Source organism: Lipophrys pholis (genome assembly GCF_963383615.2).
Source record: "Lipophrys pholis genome assembly, chromosome: 18".
NCBI classification, from domain to species: Eukaryota; Metazoa; Chordata; class Actinopteri; order Blenniiformes; family Blenniidae; genus Lipophrys; species Lipophrys pholis.
The window spans coordinates 3,079,040-3,098,243 of NC_137646.1; the positions used below are offsets into that span (position 1 = coordinate 3,079,040).

At 40.4% G+C, this 19,204-nt stretch overlaps 1 long non-coding RNA gene across 1 annotated transcript in view; it reads right to left on the reverse strand.

The window, feature by feature from the left end:
• Positions 1-7,131: 7,131 nt before the first annotated feature.
• LOC308123822 overlaps positions 7,132-19,204 on the reverse strand; it is a 240,045-nt gene continuing 227,972 nt past the window's right edge. The window contains exons 2-3 of the long non-coding RNA XR_013936260.1: positions 8,872-8,981; positions 7,132-7,869 (exon numbers count right to left, since the gene is read on the reverse strand). This is a non-coding gene — a long non-coding RNA (uncharacterized lncRNA). The remainder of the gene's footprint in view (positions 7,870-8,871; positions 8,982-19,204) is intronic.

The following is a 19,204-nucleotide window of genomic DNA, read 5'->3' on the forward strand; positions in this document are numbered from 1 at the left end:
AGATGTGTCAGATGTGGCGTACATGACGGAGAGACTTTCACCAGTTGGATTAGCAAACACTGTGCTGCTTTCAATGTAGATGATATCTGAAGAATTTATCTCCACAATGTTTGTTGCAGCAGTGTCAGTAGTGTCTGGAGAATGGTGATCGATATCAGACCTGTCATTTGTGTTTTCACTTGGTTGTGCACTTGCAGCACTATTACTCTCTTCCTGATGTGTGCCACTGGTGATGTCTTTTGTTTTGGTTGTTAAATAGAAACGCAAGAGAGGCAGCCTAGTCTTTTCATACAGTTCCCAAACTGTGATACTATCATCTAATGAATGCTCCTGAAAATCAGTTCAATCAAAGTCAAAATCAGTGACAATCCCTACTGTATTTTTTCCATCTGGAAAAAACAACTGCACAGCTTTTTCAGTCATACCCTGCTTTTTAATGTCTTTTGGGACACTCACTTTTCTGGTTCCTCCACCTTTTTTGGTGCGTATCTGCATAAATCCCTCATCTCTGTAGTGCATCCATCCAATCTCAATTTTTCTATGATTCTTTTGAGCATTTTTTGGATGTTTCTGGTGCTCCTTCTCTAACACTTCATCACTTTTGTTTCTGGAGAGTCTTCCTCTGAGACGCTTGAAGATCTTTGACTTGCGACTGCAAGGTTCTCTTTCCTTTCGTCTGCAGTGTCCAAAAACAGCCAGTCGATCACCATAGGATGGCAGATACTCCTTTAGCTGGTCGTCCGTCATGAGGCATATAACACTAGAATCAATCTAAAATAAAGAAATATTTCATGAATTCTTCATTCAACTGTATTAAGCTATAACAATTAACCTTTAATCAGAAATATGTTTTCATGAAGCATATCCACACTTTAAAAAAAGAAACAATTAATTAATAAAACACATCCTACATTAAGTACCTTCTCCTGTTCCATTCGCTGTATGTCTTCCTCAGGCACCTGTCGTGACTTTAAATAGTCACTAAGGTCCATCTGGTCCAGTTTAAATGACTCTTGCACCTGTTGAAAAACATAAAAGCTCAAACATAACCTTAAATAATCTCCTTTTCTACAGCAACCCTCTGATTTGATTACAAATTCAATACTTAAAGTGGAGAGAGTTTGGTAAAGTTGGCACGTTATTCACAGATTCTGACTTTTAAACATTCTGGTTTATATTAATCAATGAACCTTGTAAGAAGGTGGTCTTAAAACATTTCCTTAAAATTATGAAAAAGTATTTTTGTCAAACTAAGTGTTGTAGCTTGATCAGCAGGACCACTCTGATAGATAAGCAGAGTTTGCTTGAGCTACACTACATTATAGTGAAGTTATTGAATGTTATTACTGTAGCGGCACTTTAACTAATTCAAAGTCTGCTCTGGTGAGGACCGGGAACCTGGTTTTAGACACGTTCAGAGCAATATCCAATGTGCAGCTTGTTGTTTGGATATATCAATCAATTTATTGGCTTTATTGGTGTTTCCAAAACAGTCGATGCCTTCATCATATACTCAGCCCAAACTGAGTTCCTATATATTTCCTATATTTCCAACAATAACCAAATAAACGCTGAGTATGATCCTTGGCTCAAACTGACCCCCTGACACGTCTCCCTGACACGCTCAAAAAACAGTGTTTGCTCCCCTGTTCTGCACACCTGACCTCATTCACCTGAAGGTTTTATTTCCTCCTTGCATTACCCAAGCTCCCCCTAGTGGGTGAACATAGTACTTGCACATAAGCCAGTGTACAGGTGAACACAGAGAGAGCGTTGCATAAACATTCAAAAATTATCAAACATAAAAGTGTCTCCAACAATTACTAGTAATTGAATATTAATAATAAAACATTCCTTAAAATTATAAGCTCATTTTTAATCACATATCAAATATTCAGTTTTTTATTAATCAATGAACACTGAAATCCTGTAAGAAGGTGGTCTGAAAAAGTTTCCTTAAATTATGAAAAAAGCAGTTTTGTCAAACTAAGTGTTGTAGTATTGTTGGACAGAATTGCATTGGTCTACAGAACGATACAGTAAAGTTCTTTAATGTTATTACTAATAAAAATCCATTAACCTAATGACAAAATATTTTTGTTAAGCTAATAGCAGTAGTGTGATCAGCAGGACCCAATTGATGGTTGGACTTAGTTTCTTTGTTTCATTACATTTGAGGGAAGTTGTTGAAGTTATTAAATTATATTACTCATAATAAAAATCCCTTAAAATGTATGAAAAAAATATTTTCTGTCAAACTGATAGCTGTAATATGATCAGCAGAACAACTTTGATGGTTGGACAGAGTTTCAGTGGTCTACATTATATTACAGTGAAGTTATTACATATCATTAATAATAAAAGCAAATAAAAAATGCTTAAAATTGTGAAAAGGTGTTTTTATTCAAACTAATAGCTGTAGTATGATGAGCAGGACCTTTCTGATGGTTGGACTGAGTTTCAGGGGTCAACAGAATACTACAGTGAAATTATTGTAGTAATTAAAATGTATTTCTTATTAAACAAATATTAAAATGATGATTTACGAAGGGGGTGTAGGGGCTTCTTTCTCAGCTGATTCCTGTACTCGCCGCCAGAGATTAGTTTTGGGTCCTGTAGATTGAATGAGGCGCTTTTAGCCTTTACAGAGACACTGGATCCAGGATGCGTGTTGATATGGATTTATTGTCGCGCACAAACTGCTTCCACAGCGGACGAAAGGACATGGACCGAGAGCGAGAATAATGTCAGAATGACTACTGGATAAAATTAAATAAAAACAGAAATTAAGGCAAAGCGAAGGCAAAGCGCTCCACAAAATTTGCGGCTCCCCAAACTGTCTCTCTCCTTACCACACCCCGAGGTGAGTGCACCTTTCAAGCCTCCTATCCGCCCCCAAGCGCGCTCACACAAGCCCCCATCTACTCCAACGCAACAATACTCCTTCATGCCACACGGGCCAGCAAACACACACGCATTCACACTGTGCTCCCCAAACACTGATTCCTATACACCAGCCCCTAATTATTGATTTTAGCAATAATTCATCCAACATTAAAAGTAGGAGAAATAATTATCACACAAACAATCTGCAATGCAAATGGCAGAAGAACATTAGAGTCCATGATAACGCCACATGGGAATCTTCTTTCTTTTCGTCACTACTTTGACCTATAAAGTCCATGATGTGTGGCTGATGTGTGTTTTTTGGGGGGGGGGATTTACGTAGCACCAACCTCACTCACTGAGTTTTCACATCAGTGCCACACAATCAATCAGCAAAATGTATATTTACAGAAACAGACGACTACAGATCACAAACTGATCTTCTGTACTACACAGTGCTGATTTAGCACCTGTTGACTTTCAGGCCTGAGCAGTTTGAGATTAAATCAGATGTAAAGTCATTTATTGTGAGCAAAATAGCAGAATTTATAAAAACTGGAAGTGATGGTTGAGCTGGTTGATGGCAAAAACACAATTCCAAGTGACAGTGAGACTTCAGACTGGAGAGGTTTACTTTTGTTAATCCATCATTGGATTGTTATTTAATTGATAAATATTGAAGATAAAATAGGTGTTAAAGTTTTGCTTAAACAGTCACAGGTCTACAAATTAGTTTCTATGCTTGATGGTAGTCATGGCAGCAGGCCCAAGGGGGCGGGGCTTAACTCCTTTGATCCCGTGTGACCACACCGAGCCTTGAAGTTGGTAAAGGTGCTTTGTGATGTCACACTGAGCTTTGAAGAATCACCCAACAGAGTTTACAGAACCAGTTGGCTCTTCACTCATCAGTTAACCTCAGGAGACACCAGTTCAGGAACCTTTACAACCAGAATTCAACTATTTTTGAAGTGCCACTTCTAAACTTTGTCCACGAGTGTTTTAACTGGAGAAGTGAGTATGTTGATTGTTTTGTTGCTAAAAAGTGAAGCCACAATATCCATTGATGAAGTTAATATTGAGAACGTATATCAGTTTAGGTTTTTGGGAATCATATTCTATCTGTGGATTTTAAACTTTAGACACTAGGAGGCGCAGTTTGACACAGACCCGCGATTTTTCTCCTTCTGACTCTGATAAAAGTCTTTTCAAATTGCGGGAATAAAAAATATGACAGCATTGTTCTCTCTCACACACACTAGCAATTTCACACTCGCACTCCGAAGCAAGCCAACAAAGAAAACTTTATCATGACCCTCCTGGGGTGGGACTGAATTTTACACTGAGGCTCATTTACTTGATCACTGCAGGTCGTTGCTGCTCTGTGATAGTTTGGGATTTTTCACGGAGCACATTCATAGAGCACACTAACTAATTACCCGAGGGTTTTATTTGGAATGCCAAATATCAAAAGTTTAACTGGAGTTTAGGAGGAACAAAAAACAGACCTCGGCCAGCCAGCCGGCGACTGGGAAGTTCGGTCCTTGAGCTGCACCTTTCGACTTCGAGAGCGTGCACGGAACGCAGCGCTAGGCTTGTCATGATAACAAATTTTGCTGGACGATATATTTTCCCAGAATCTATTGCGATAAACGATAATATTGCTGTTTTCATACCATTTCTCCACTAATATATTAATAATGGTATAATAATGCAAGTGTACCCTTTTAAAGATATATAAACTTTTATTTCTTAGGAATATTTAAAATTGGAATTGTATTTTGAAAAAAGAGATTGTAAATATCCAAAGTAAATAATCAAAACAACCTCATCTCGCTCTCTCCTCCTCACGGGGCTCTCATGCTGCTCTCAGGTGTGCCAGGTGCCCTGCCTCCCCACACAAGAGTGATTGACAGGCAGTGTTGGGAAGGTTCAGTTTCTACATGAACTAGTTCCAAGTTCAGTTAACAAATTTTAATATGAACTAGTTCAGTTCATAGTTCTAAATTCAGAGTTCCAAAAATTAACGATAATTAAATAATAATTTTTTTATTTCAATATGTTGCTGCGAAGTTTGAAGTTACGTGATGCACCTGAACGCATCACCCAGTATCCGCAGCATGAAGCTTGTTAACCCTTAAAAAGCCGAGTCGTCCTCCGCAGGGTTCAAAGCATGTAAAGAAAAAAGGTAGTGGCTTGTCGTCTGGAAAGTACGGTAACCATACGAAGATGAAGTATTAATGGTGGAGACAGAGTCTGAGGTTGTGCTGCAGTCTTCTACTTGGTTTTGTCGTGATGCTTCACATTTTGATGACGTATGCGGTGGTGCGACTCTGGTGGCTGCTGTTGCCAGATTGGCTGTTTTCCCCCTACATGTTAAGGCCCGTTTACAGTGAGCCTTACCCGGGTTTTCCACTGGAAGGCTCAGAAATCTGGCAACTCTTTAAAACAACATTAAACTGTGAGAGCGCTGTTCACTAACACCAGAATGAGCGCTGCTCACAGTGACGTCTTTGGTAAATGAAACATTATCCAGCCTGGCAAACTTATCCAGCTCATTTTTAATTATCGTGCAATTAATTGATTTATTGATTATCACAACAGGCCTATCCACAACATGGAGGAGCTGGAGAGATTAGGCTGAGTACTGGAATAAGGTTAAACTACATGAAGTAACCACATGAAACACAACTCCAGAAACAAGGCATCATCAGCTACTATGACTGTAAACACTGAACCTCCAGAATTAAAAACATTCAATTACACTGAATACAAACATCAGGACATGGAGGATGATGTCGACCCGGACAATAACTTCCACTACAACATCACTGACAACTGCTGCTATTACTCTCAAGATGAATTCAACAGGACAATTCAAAGGGACAATAAACTTTCAATTCTACCTTCAATAGTTGGAGCTTCTATTCAAACTTCAGCCAAATCAAACAGTATGTAGGTCAGTTCAAACAACCATTCAGTATTGTCACCATCTCTGAAACATGGATCAGCACTGACAAGGGAGCTGATTTGACCTGATGGATACGAGTTCAACTCCTTAAACAGAGAGGGGAAGGCGGGTGGAGGGGGAGCTATAGATGTGGGTGTAGACCTGAAATATAAAGTGGTGGAGAAAATGACAAGAGCAATGAAAGATGTGTTTGAATGCAACACAGTTGAACTCTGTATGAAAAATAAGAATGTAATTGTAAGCTGCATTTATAGAACACCAGGGGCCAGTTGTTCAAAAAAATGTAATCTGGATCAAAATGATCCGGATTTGAGAATATCTCATTTGTTGCTTTCCAGGATCAGGTAATCCGTCTTACTTTTATGTCGGTTTTTCAAAGCAACATTGGATTGGATCACCCTGATCCAGATACACAGTTTTCAAGATGACCAAATCCAGATTACCAGTGCTCTAAATGGGACAACATATCACAATGTGGGCTACCAGCAATGTAAAGAACAACAGGTAGAAGAGCCAACATGGGGACACTTTAAGTGTTTTTTATTTTGAGACAAAACACAAAAATAACATAAACATAAACATCCACTTCTATTTATGATTTCTTTTATGACCACGCATCTGAGCCACAACAAATAACAAGTGGACATAAACAAATACTTTGTGGATATTTTGAAAAAGTCTTAAAAAAAAAGGCTAAATGTCCAATAGTTAACAGAATAAAGAATGCTCAGGGTTCTTCATCCGAGTAGGACAGACCAGACGAGTAGGACCTAAAAGCAACCTTGAAAATCAAGCCTTGCTTTTAGGAGGCAGATGTGAAGTTTTGCCCTGGTTTGCTGCAGTTTGGCCAGCTTGATTTGTTCCTCTGCCAGGAGTATCTGTGCTTCTCACCTCCAATAACGTCCAGAACCACATCTGTGTATTCACCTTTCTTAAAGGGTTTGTTGCCCGTTTGGGTGTTTTTTGTTTCAGCAAGGTCCTTTGTGGCTCTGGCCCTCAGATTCTTCCATCTAAAGTTTACCTGCTCCAAGATCCTCTTCTGGCCAGACCCCATTGCATTCACATTCTGGGTGATTTCAACCCAAATGTGTTTCTTCCTTTTGTTCCTCAACATTCCAGCCACAACAGAACTTCCTACTATTGAGGCATAATGGCACTTTACACCCTCCAGCAGTGCATGGGTTTCTGCTACAGTGAAATTACGTCCTTTTGAGTCCATGGTTCCACCTGGTCTGCAGTGAGCATAGTACCATATTTTTCGGACCATAGGGCGCACCGGATCATTAGGCGCACTATAAATAGCTGTGTCAATTTTTCATAAATAAGGCGCACCGGATTGTAAGGCGCATCAATTAAGCGAGACAAAACGGCCAGACAAGTCAAACATTACTCAATTTATTTATTATAAAGTCAATAATTAAAACATTTGTTTTAAATAAAAAAAAATTTGATTATAATTCATGAAATACTTAATAAACTCAACAATTTCAATAACTCAACTAATTTTTTAGTTTTTATTCATGAAATACGAAATAAACTGAATAATTTCAAAAACTCAAAAAATTCAGCTATAACTCGTGAAATACTAAACAATACACATACTTGTCAGTTCATTCCTCTTCCGCAAATCCTTCAAAATCTTCGCCATCAGTGTCTGAGTTAAACAGTTGTGCGATGGTGGCGTCAAGCACACCCGCATCCCTCTCGTCCTCATCCGACTCACTCTCGCTGTTACTTGGCTGCTCCGTGATGATTCCTGCCTTCGTGAACGCTCGAACTACACTTGTCACGGAAACCTTGGCCCAGTCATCCACGATCCACTGGCAGATAAGCGAGTAGCTTGCCCGGCGTTGCCTCCCTGTCTTGGTGAATGTGTGTTCGCCGTCTGTCATCCGGCGCTCCCACGTTGCTCGCAGTTTAACTTTGAACGACCTGTTGACGCCAATATCCAGCGGTTGGAGTTCTTTCGTTAATCCACCGGGAATGACGGCGAGCTCCGAGTTTGTTTTCTTTACCTGGTCTTTGACGGCGTCAGTGAGATGGGCGCGCATGGAGTCGTAGATCAAAAGGGACGGAAATGTGTGGAAAAAGCCATTCGGTCGCTGCACGTAAATTTCGCTCAGCCACGCACTCATCATCTGCTCGTCCATCCAGCCCTTTGCATTTGCCTTGACAATGACGCCAGCTGGAAACTTTTCTTTTGGAACAGTTTTTCGCTTGAAAATGACCATCGGTGGTAGTTTCTGGCCGTTTGCCTGGCAACTGAGGACAACCGTGAAAGATGACTTTTCGTTCCCTGTGGTGAGGATAGACACCGTGCTCGTCCCCGTTTTCTCGACCGTACGGTTCATGGGAATATCAAAGGTGAGTGGCACTTCATCCATGTTGGTTATGTGCTCTACGCGGATCTTCTTTTCAGCGATCTTTCCCGCACAGTAGGTGCGGAAAAGGGCTAGCTTTTCAACGTAATCTTTTGGCAGTTGTTGTGAGACGGTAGTTCTTGTGCGTATGGAGAGATTACGTCTTTTCATAAAACGAAAGCACCAAGAAGGGCCACCTCGAAAGTCGTTGATTTGCATATCACTCGCTACTGCTGTTGCCTTGAGTCGTATAGTGACAGTAGAAACGCTTCTACCCGCTGCTCTCTGTTGAATGACCCACTGTTCAATGTTGTCTCCAAACTTTGGCCATCTTGCTTTGTTGCCGCGGAAACCTTTTTTAGTCTTTTTTACTTGGCGCAGGTCGTCTGCTTGCTTCCTCCATTTACGTCCCATTGATTCGTTAATATTAAATTCTCTCGCAGCTGCTCTATTTCCATGTTGATCTGCGTGACTGATGGCCTTAAGCTTGAATTCTGCTTCGTAAGCGTGTCTCTTCACAGGAGCCATTTTAGGGTCATTAAATAAACACAACAGTATTACAGTACATAATGTGTATTACTCCGCGAGGCGGCAAAATCCGATGGGCAAAATACTCAGCGGCGCAGCTAGGTCCGTAAACACAGCTGGAAGTGATACACAAGGCGCACCGGAATGTAAGGCGCACTGTTGATTTTTGAAAAAAATATGGACATTTAAATGCGCCTTATGGCCAGAAAAATACGGTAAGTTTATTCTTTATACACCCGCTGCGTACATGATTGACTAAGTTGTCTAACTCTCTCTGAGCCTATTTCAGCAACACACTGCAGCTGTAACCACAGTGAAGCTCAGGGTCAGAGGTCAGAGGTCAGCTACTAAACTGATCTGCCTCCTTCATTCATCCAGTGACAATGTGTGCTGCATGAAGCAAAACAAAGGACCAGAATGGAGAATAACTGTAGTTTCTTCAGCAGGAAAGGAGGAAATGTCCATGACAAACCTTCAACAAACACCTATGACACCTTTAAAAGAATAAAACCATAATAAAACATGTCATTGTTCTTTATTTTATATACAATCACAGGGTACTTTAACAGAGAAAACCCAACAAATCCACATGAGCGACTGTGGAAAGGAAGAACTCCCTCTAACAGGAAGAGAGCGTTCAAACTCATGTGTTGACTGTAGCAGCAACTTCCTGCCAGTCTGTCTCTCTCCTCTGCTGCAGCACTGGAACTTAACTGTGAAAGAAACTGCAGAAACCAGACTCAGAGGTGGAGGCTTCCTGCTGGCCGGGTGGGGTGAGAGGACAGAGGAGAGGACAGACAGATAGATAAGAGAGAGATCCACCCGGAAGACTGATCAGGACAGGAGGCTTCAATCCACCTTCAGCTCCACTGTCAGACATCCAGCAGAGAGGTTGAGAGACAGACTACAGGAGAGAAAGGCAAATGTTAGTGACATGTAATAGTGACATGTAATAGTGACATGTAATAGAGGTGAATAAAAAAGGAAAGAAGCTCAGTTTAGGTCCTCCAGCAGTCTTAACCTCTGGCAGCTTCACTAGAAAATGGTCTAAGGTGTCCTGAAGCAGCTCTCACTGTAAACTTTAATAGAAAAGTCTTCATCCTAACCTTCAAATTAAAGGCTGTGTCAGACTCTTTAACTGAAACTGGGATCTGGTTCCGCATCAGAGGAACCAGAAAGCTGAAAGCTCTGCCTCCATTCTACTTTTAGAAAACCTAGGAACCTCCAGTAAGCCAGCACTCTGAGAACCAAGTGTTCTGGGGAGATCTGGGACCAGCAGTTCTTTAAGATCTTTTGAATTAGTTGAAGACTTTTTAAGCAGTGACTTGGACCCCCTGATAATAGGGAGTTACAATAGTTACTCTGGAAGTAAATGCATGGATTAGCTTCTCAGTGTCACTCTATCAATATATTCTTGATTTTAGAGAAATTATGCAAATGTACAGATTCCAATAGATAAGATAGTGTTGAGCGACAGCAGTGCAGCTTCACACTACTATCAGATGAACACAGGAAGATATAGGATTACTACAACATCACCGGATGTAGTAGGAAGATATAGGATTACTACTACATCACCGGATGCGTTCAGACTCTCTTGTTCATCATGTACGGTTGGTTCCCCTGTGAGAGCATGTTAGAACTTTCTCCCACTGGCTATGACGACCTCTGCCTCAAGCCTTGTATGACCTTCGGCCATCAGGATGTTGATGATGATCTGAAAAACATTGACAAGGTGTATGTAGATAGCTTTCCAAAAACTCAAAATATTGAGCACTCTACTTCTATGATGTCCTCCATTGATCATCTTACTTCTGGGAGCAAAACATCAAAACGTAACGGATGAGTCTCTGGTCCTCCTTCTGGATTCCTGTGACTTCCTCCATCTCCTTCAGCATCTCCAAGATCTGCTGCAATACAGAGGAATAAAAGTAAACAAATCAAACTTATGTTAGGTAAAAACTCTCAAAGTTGATTGATGAGATGTTTTCTTACCTGCTGCTCACTGAAAGGAAACATCCTCAGTTTGAGCTGCTGCTTCAGGGAAAGTGATGCTGACGACATCTTCCAGAGGTTTATTCTGTCTGAACAGACCCTCGACTCCATGAGATCATCATGTTAGATCTGAAGACAAAGAGCAAAGAGAGAACATATAGCAGCACTAGAGAATAGAACCACTAACAGCACAGTTTGTTTCACTCACCTTGATCTGCTCTCTGGAGAATACAGTCAGGATGCCACCCCCTTCAACACCTCAATCATCCTGCAGAAAAATAAAATGAGTTAAAATGAGATAAAAAGCAGCACCAACTGTGACATTTACACTTTGATTAAAGTCAAAATTACTGGAGTTTATTTGTTCCTGTCATTTAACAAAAGGAATCAGCCAACTGTTGAATCAGCTGACATTTTGCTTTCACAAGTGATCATCAAACAACTGTTCTATTCAACACAAAGGAGAGCAGCTCAATATGTCAGCCAGGTGTTTCAGTCATTTCTGCCATACCACATGCATCTATTGAACTACTGAACCAACTATTGGAGTACCTGTGCTCTCTTTTTGGGGGTTGCATCCACAGCTGAATGATGCATTGGGAACATTTGTGGATTTTCCAGCACAATGGACATGAAGCCAGCCTCTGCAAACTGTGACCTCCACCCATTCCAGAATGTAAACATGTAGATAAAAAATCCTGCAAAACAATAATTAAAATAAATAAATAAATCATTTCCTTTATGTCTTATAAATAAAGAATCAGAGAAAAAAAACGTAATATGAATTATCTGAATCCTACACACACACACACACACACACACACACACACACACACACACACACACACACACACACACACACACACACACACACACACACACACACACACACACACGCACACACGCACACACGCACACACACAGACACACAGAACCAATGGCTGGAGACAAAGTAATACTCTAACATTTTTTCACGAGGCAGAGGCTGAGGAATCAGATGGATTAGGTGTGATCTTTTTATCAGTAGATATGTAGGTGGATGAGTGATGGTTCATGTGTGTTACATGTTGTTAGTTCAAACTAAAAGCCAACAAGGCTGAGCAGAGTCTGGCTCCATGCTGGAGGACTGAGTAATGCGGTTGAAGGAGTGAGAAGGTCCTTTTGCCATTTCTTTTCATTTCAACAAACAGCTTTCAACCCACATTTACTTTAGCAAGTTTTCTTGCTCTCCATTAAAAGAGGTTTTTAATAAACCAACACATGGGACAAAGATAGAAAGAGCAACATAAACATTCGAGCTGATCTTACGTGCATTGCTCCTAACAAAACTATCAAACTATTCCTACTCTCATTAATACTGATATAACTACAGCTACCATTTCATTCTTATTAGTGCAGGCTGATATGTTCTACATAGACAAGAAAGCAATTGTTTACCTTAACAGAAGAAAATCCTTTACTCCGTTGAACTTCCAGTACACGTGTGAAGAATCCAAAGACGAAAAAACAAATGTGCGCCGATTTCATTTAGGTCGAGTGGGTCTCACCACGTCACTTCCGGCATTTGCGTGTCGTCTACGTAACTTCCTGCATGTTTGGTCCGCACGTTAGTTCCTGTGGGTCGGCTTTCGTGTACGTATCTTCCTTCACATTCAGTCCATTTCGTCACATCCGGTGGGTCGGCTTCTACATACGTCACTTCCGGCGCGTCATTTTGCGTCATTTCCGTCCATGCTTCCGCATAGCACCATTTCAAGATGGCGGCGACCAAGAAATAAATATGGCGGCGCACGCAACACCGCCATCTTGGTTTTCCCCACTGGCATCTCTTGAATCTTTCAGCCTCTATCTTCAAACCAACAGCGCCATCTGGTGGAGTCAGAAAATAAAGAAAATGGTTGATGAGGCTTCATTTGGCCAAGGCTCCATCGAGGCTCAGTGCCGGTGTAAGATTGTAAAAGGACCCTCATAGAATCTGAACCCTGAGGTCCATTTTCCACAGCAGAATATATGGACCCCTAATATTTGTACTGAAACGTTAATAGAATTTAAGAACATAAATAAATATGAACAGAAACAACAACATATAATAGATAATGAGTAACTATTTTATTCTAGAGTAACTATGACACAGAGAGACATACTGATGGTAGATTTTAAAGGAGTTAGAATCTTCTTGAGATTCCTTCAGTCTACAAGTTGATGATAGAGCAGCTTCATGAGTGACGACAAGATAAACACTTTAGGAGCCACTGCCGTGACCCGGAGTTGCTGCGGCCACAACACAGAGTACTAACCACTATACGATCACGTCCACAACACAGAGTACTAACCAAATGATCACTGTCACAAAACAGAGTACTAACCACTATACGATCACTATCATAACACAGAGTACTAACCACTATACGATCACTATCATAACACAGAGTACTAACCACTATACGATCACAGCCACAACACAGAGTACTAACCACTATACGATCACTGTCACAACACAGAGTACTAACCACTATACGATCACTGTCATAACATAGAGTACTAACCACTATACGATCACAGCCACAACACAGAGTACTAACCACGATACGATCACAGCCACAACACAGAGTACAAAGCACTATACGATCACTGTCACAACACGGAGTACTAAACACTATATGATCACGGCCGCATCGCAGAGTACTAACCACTATACGATTACGGCCACAAGGAAACATTACAATGATAATATCTCAGCAATCTTTGGAGACAACACTGACTCTGAACTTCAGATTGATCATGTGTTAATAAAAGCCGGGGGGGACGGAGGGGGACATCTCTGCATGGAACAATAAGATGTCACCAGTTTATTAAAATGTTTATTACCTACCTACTGCCTGAATGTGCTGTAAATAAGTTTGCAGGATTTTTACATGGAGGAATTAAGCTGATGGTTAAATGGACAAAAAGATATATAGCATTCATTATGTTTTTAATTATTAGTTATTAGTGTTTCAGCTGTACAGTTTAGCTACGTCACATTAACACAGTAAAATGTCGGCTAATGTCTGGAGCTTCAGGTGTGACGTGATAAAGAAGTAATTTTCTTTGATGGAATGGTTGTTCTTATGAAGTGACCAGCAGGCTGAGAGAGAGAGAGAGAGAGAGAGAGAGAGAGAGAGAGAGAGAGAGAGAGAGAGAGAGAGAGAGAGAGAGAGAGAGAGAGCACAGACCTGTAAGAAAGTGTAAGTCCAATGAAATAGAAAGTATAGAGCCTTACCTTACTGTCAGCCTCTCTGAGTTTTTGTCTCCTCTTGTCTCAGCTGCACCTCGACACCCTGTCCATGAAAATCACAAACAGAAGGGCTGACAAGACACAACCTTGGTGGAGTACTATGTCTTCCTGTATTGGCAACATTGGGCTGTCCTAACATAAACATTGAGCACTCATGAGATTTAAAATCAAATCTTAGCACTAATGTAATCTACAAATGGAGGAAAAAATAGGAAGGGTTGTTAAATATATAATTTCCCCCAAAATAATGGAAATGGTGATGGTTCCAATAAAGCCCAAGATTAAACACTAAAACAGACTTTCTCTTATTGGCCTCAGCCTTTTGTTTCTTCTCATTATCAAACTGAGCATCTGATCACCAAACAGCCATTTTCTATTGTGACTGTCAAGCATGGAGCTCATTAGGTGACATAATGAGATCGCAGAATCCTGGACACAATGTTACTTACCTCTTCGAGTCATGATATCGGTGCTGCTGACTTCTGTTCTCACAGTGAAGTCAATTAATATGTTGAGTCCAAGCAGGGAGAACTTTTCTTCTGCTTCAAAAGACAAAATATCCTCCTCTCACTTGCTCGGTTTTGCAAACACATGTGGCATTAACAAAGGTATTTTTGAGTTATTTTAGCACTCAGAGATCAAAGGATATCAAAGGAGAGCAAAGGAGAGCAAATGAGTGAAAATTGTGTCAAAGGATATCAAAGGAGAACAAAGCAGATCAAAGGAGAGGCTCCTTACTCAATGTTTGACCTACCTCAAATGTATTTTGGACGTGTTGACAAACCATAATCTACAAAAGAACTCTGTCTTGTGTCTTTTCAGTCAATAGGCTACAAGTGCCATTAACCCAGATCACGAGACTTTGCACCTCTTGAGTCGCCTCTCTTAAGACTGCACGGCAAAGAAAATGGAGTCTCCGTTTGGCCATCCCGCAGTCTCAACATCATCCCAGAAGCCTTCCTCAGCTTTAACATGGAATGGAACTCAGTATCTGCCTGCATCACCAGCACCCAGCCCGCCCTCCTCCAGGCCCTGTCAGCCTAATCACCTGCTCAGGCAGAGCATCCAACGCTCCCTCACACACATCCTGTTTGAAAGGTGAGAATAACTTTACACACTTGTATGAAACCCACAGCCAACTACCTTTTGATTATCTACATAGTGTAATTTAAGGTGTTTCTTCCAAAAAGATATTGGCATACACACAATATCATTTTACAATCAAGTCATAATATGCAACAGGACATCATTTGAAATTCATGACCCTCAATTCCAGTCACCAGTCAAATTTAAGTTATAATTTCATTATATGTATGATTATCAGAGTATCCTGACCCACATTTGCAAAACTATTTGACTTTCACCATTATTTGGTTCAGGATTCCCATTGTAGCATTGATGCAAGAATTCATGACTGAGCAAGATCATGACACTGGCTGGTTCTTTGCCCAGTCATGAAAGGTCGAGTTCATTAAATATATTGTTTTGCATTCTAAATATTAGCACAGTACTATAAACTCAATGGAAAACACGATCATGACTTTATCTTTGGTGCATCTTTCAGAAAAAGTTATCAAAATGAAAGAGGATGAATATACAGACGGTTTGGCAACTCACAAAAAGACCAGGATGCTGTGATGTGCCTCAAACTAGGAGATTATTCTATATATACATTTCATCCATCTTCTTTACATGCTGCCTTCAGTTTGTCATAATTAGACTAAAATTTCAACAAAACAACAGATTTATATTTCCTGCATGTCAACCTCTCTTCTGTTTATCAGACATTTTGAATTGATGCCAGTTGATTTGATCTGATCTCAGGTCTGCAGAGTTAGAATTGATTTTGAAATACTCTCTTCTGTCTGATGTTAACACTGACTACAAGGTGTGTGGAGTGGCTTAAGGTTATCAACTGAGGTTTGACTGCTCTATTTTGTATCCTGGTCTAAATGAGCTGGACCTGTTGCTTGCAGTGTCAATACGCTGACAAGTTACATCACGGCCAAGTCTCGACTTTAACTCTGCCGAGATCCTCCTCAGCAGTCTTTGACCCAGGGTAGAGGCTCCAGGGAGTGAGGCCTCACTGCCATGTGCGATGACGCTGGGCGTAGCCCTGTGTTGCCCTCCGTCATGTCCTGGTTTCAGATGGTGACTAAAAGCAGCAACTCTGTGCTCAGTAGTGGAGGTGATTTCATGCAGCCCCTCGCTGACACCAGCTTGTAGTTTCACTCCATGTCTGAGCGCAGACATTTCACTCTGGAGCCGCTCCATGTTACTCAGCAAGTTGGACTAATCTATGCTGTTAAAGGTGACAGGCGGTAGCTCATCCAAATAGTGGGAGACGAACCGAGGGAGGTTTACTCTGCACTCATTCAAAACCTTGAAGCAACTTTTAATGTTGTTGATGTTTTTCTGATCTCCTTTAAAAGCCACACATCTTTGTTTGGTGTCAGGACAGAGTTCAACACTAGCAATACCATGATTTTTCAGACTTCCTCCAAGTCCCAGCTCTAAGTCAAATGACTCTATTTACAAATGAAAGGACATTACCTGAGGATCAGCAGGGGAGTGAAAATGAGAATCTGACTTGCGCATTGGAATTTTTCACACCTTGGATGTTTTGGAGTGTTTGGGGACGGGCAAAGCTCAGAGCTTCTTTTAGCACACTCAATAAATCTCAGCAATAAATTGTAGAATATTTGCGTGTGTGATAACCTATAATGCAGGGCTATTCAATTAATTTGGAATCGGGGCCAGTTCATGAAACTGATGAAAAGTAAGGGGCCGGACAAAATGAGTAATTACAGTAACAAATAAAGAAAAAATTGCAACATATTGAAGAAATCAATGTATTGTATTTTTGCAAGTATTTAACAATGTACTTTGTACTACACTGACACATACTGCCATTGTGACACTTAAATTGCTTGTTTAAATATTAAAAAATCTGACCAGGCGAGCAATATCCAGGCCATATTAACAGGCAATTAGAGAAAAACAATTAACCAACAGTAAACATCACCTTATTGAACATAACTGTACCAACACAACTTTACAGGTCGCTATCCTCAATATTTATGATTCCAGTCATTTGATTAACAGGCAACATCAAATGTATCTCCACCAAAAATAACAACAAAAGTAAAAAAGTGCAAAATAAAGAGAACTGCAGCAACACAGCAGTGCATGGTATTTCAAACTGAAGCACCAAGTCAGTCATTTAGAATTTAATTAATCAAACAGGCAAACAACCTCCTAGTGCACCAACAAATCCAAAACAAAAGTGCATAGTATGCCTCCAAATATAATTATAACAAAATTAAAGTGCAAGATACTTTATCAAGACAAAATGATTCAAATAACATATAACCATCATCTATTTGAAGACAGAATAATCACTGTGACCGTCCCTCAGTTGGCCTCTCTACAATGCCAGTGTTCAGCAGTTCCTCTGCTGAGGGCTTTTCACTACATTTTCTTTGATGGAATTGCATCAGACACCCCAGATTTCAGTCCAGCTGAGCCAAACAGTAAACATAAAACAATACTCATTGCTTGCTTGACTGATCACTTACATACAACACGAAAAGATTTGCCATCTAATGGGAAAAATGGCATTTTTTTGACGTCGCAAGACCAGTGAAGTCAGGTGTATAGGTTGTCAAGGCAATGCGCAGGCAGTTTTGCAGATGCTGGTCAGTAAGGGACATGCGGTCATGAGTTTTAATTGCATTCATATGTGAGAATGACGACTCACAAGTGTATGTTGAACCAAACATTGTCAAAAGAAAAAGTGCAAGATCCCTTGAGTGTGGAAATTTGTCTTGGCTGACTTCACAGGTCCAGAATTTTTCAAAACCTGCCTTCTGAAATGACTGTTGCAAGTCATCTGATGACTGAATGTCAATGAGTTCCAGTTGTAAAGACGCCTCATCCAATGATGATACCAGCTCCTTTCCTCTCAATGCAAAGTCTGACTCCACATTCACACAGAAAGGGTCCTTCACAAATCTCATAACTTCAGTGGCGATGTTGAAGTCATCAAACCTACTGGCAAAGTTGCTTTTCAATGACTCTATAAATCCTGACATCACCTTGGTAATTTTCAGACCAGATTTCCTCAATGTGGGGAAGTGAAGCATCCTCCCAGGACAAAGATCAGCAGAGAAGAGGGAGAGCTTTCTTTGGAATGCATGAAGTTTCTCAACAAGCTCTGCTACTGTCTTCTCTCTGCCCTGCAGCTCCATGTTTAGTTGGTTCAAATGATGGAAAATGTCGCTCAGAAAGCAAACAGCCGCATTAAACTCCTCATTTTCCATCAGAGACAGAAACTTGCCAGCTTTTTGGAATGTTGAAGTTCGCAGAAACATCAGAATATCCTCCCTTAGTTCACAGAAACGTTTCAATGCATTACCTTTGCTCAGCCATCTAATGTCATTGTGAACAAGCAGGTTGGCCTGCTATAATGTGTCCCAGGAATAACTACAGTCTGAGGTCTAAAGACTTGTTTTTACACACAGTTCCGACCATCCATTATAAACTGGGCAAAAAAGCCTTTATGTATTCTGCTCCATGTTTATGGAATGCTGTACAGAAAAAAATTAAAAACTCACAGTTTGTCATGCTGGGCGAGTTTACTGCCATTTTACAGCACATGTAAACACAAACCTAACCTTGTTCTTGTTTTAGCTAACTTATATTTAAGTATTTGGTGGCTTTTATAGTTTTGTCTTTCTCTGCGACTGTACTTTTTATTGTTTCCATCTATTTGTCTTTTGTGCTATTTATTTGTTTTAAGAATATTTTTGTATTTAGAATTAATATAAGATACAGCAAACCTTTTTATGTACTAAAAGAGGTGCGTAATCTCAATGTGGTTCTCCTGATTTCAATAAATATACATGTACACATGTGCATTTCAATACCTGGCTCCCCCTCCTGTGGTGCACCAGTATTAGCCTTGTTTCCATAACAAACAGCTGAGGGTGAGGTGTTAGCTGAAAGTCTGTGAGTCAATTGACTGTTCTTTGGTATCTAGAGGAAGAAAAGTCAAATGACTTCTCCATGGTATTGTGAGTGTTAAAGGGGTCAAATTATGCAAAATTGACTTTCTACTGGTATTGCAAGAGTAATATTAATCCCTATAAAGTCTGTCACCTCTCTCCCTGGCTTGTTTCAAATTTTAAA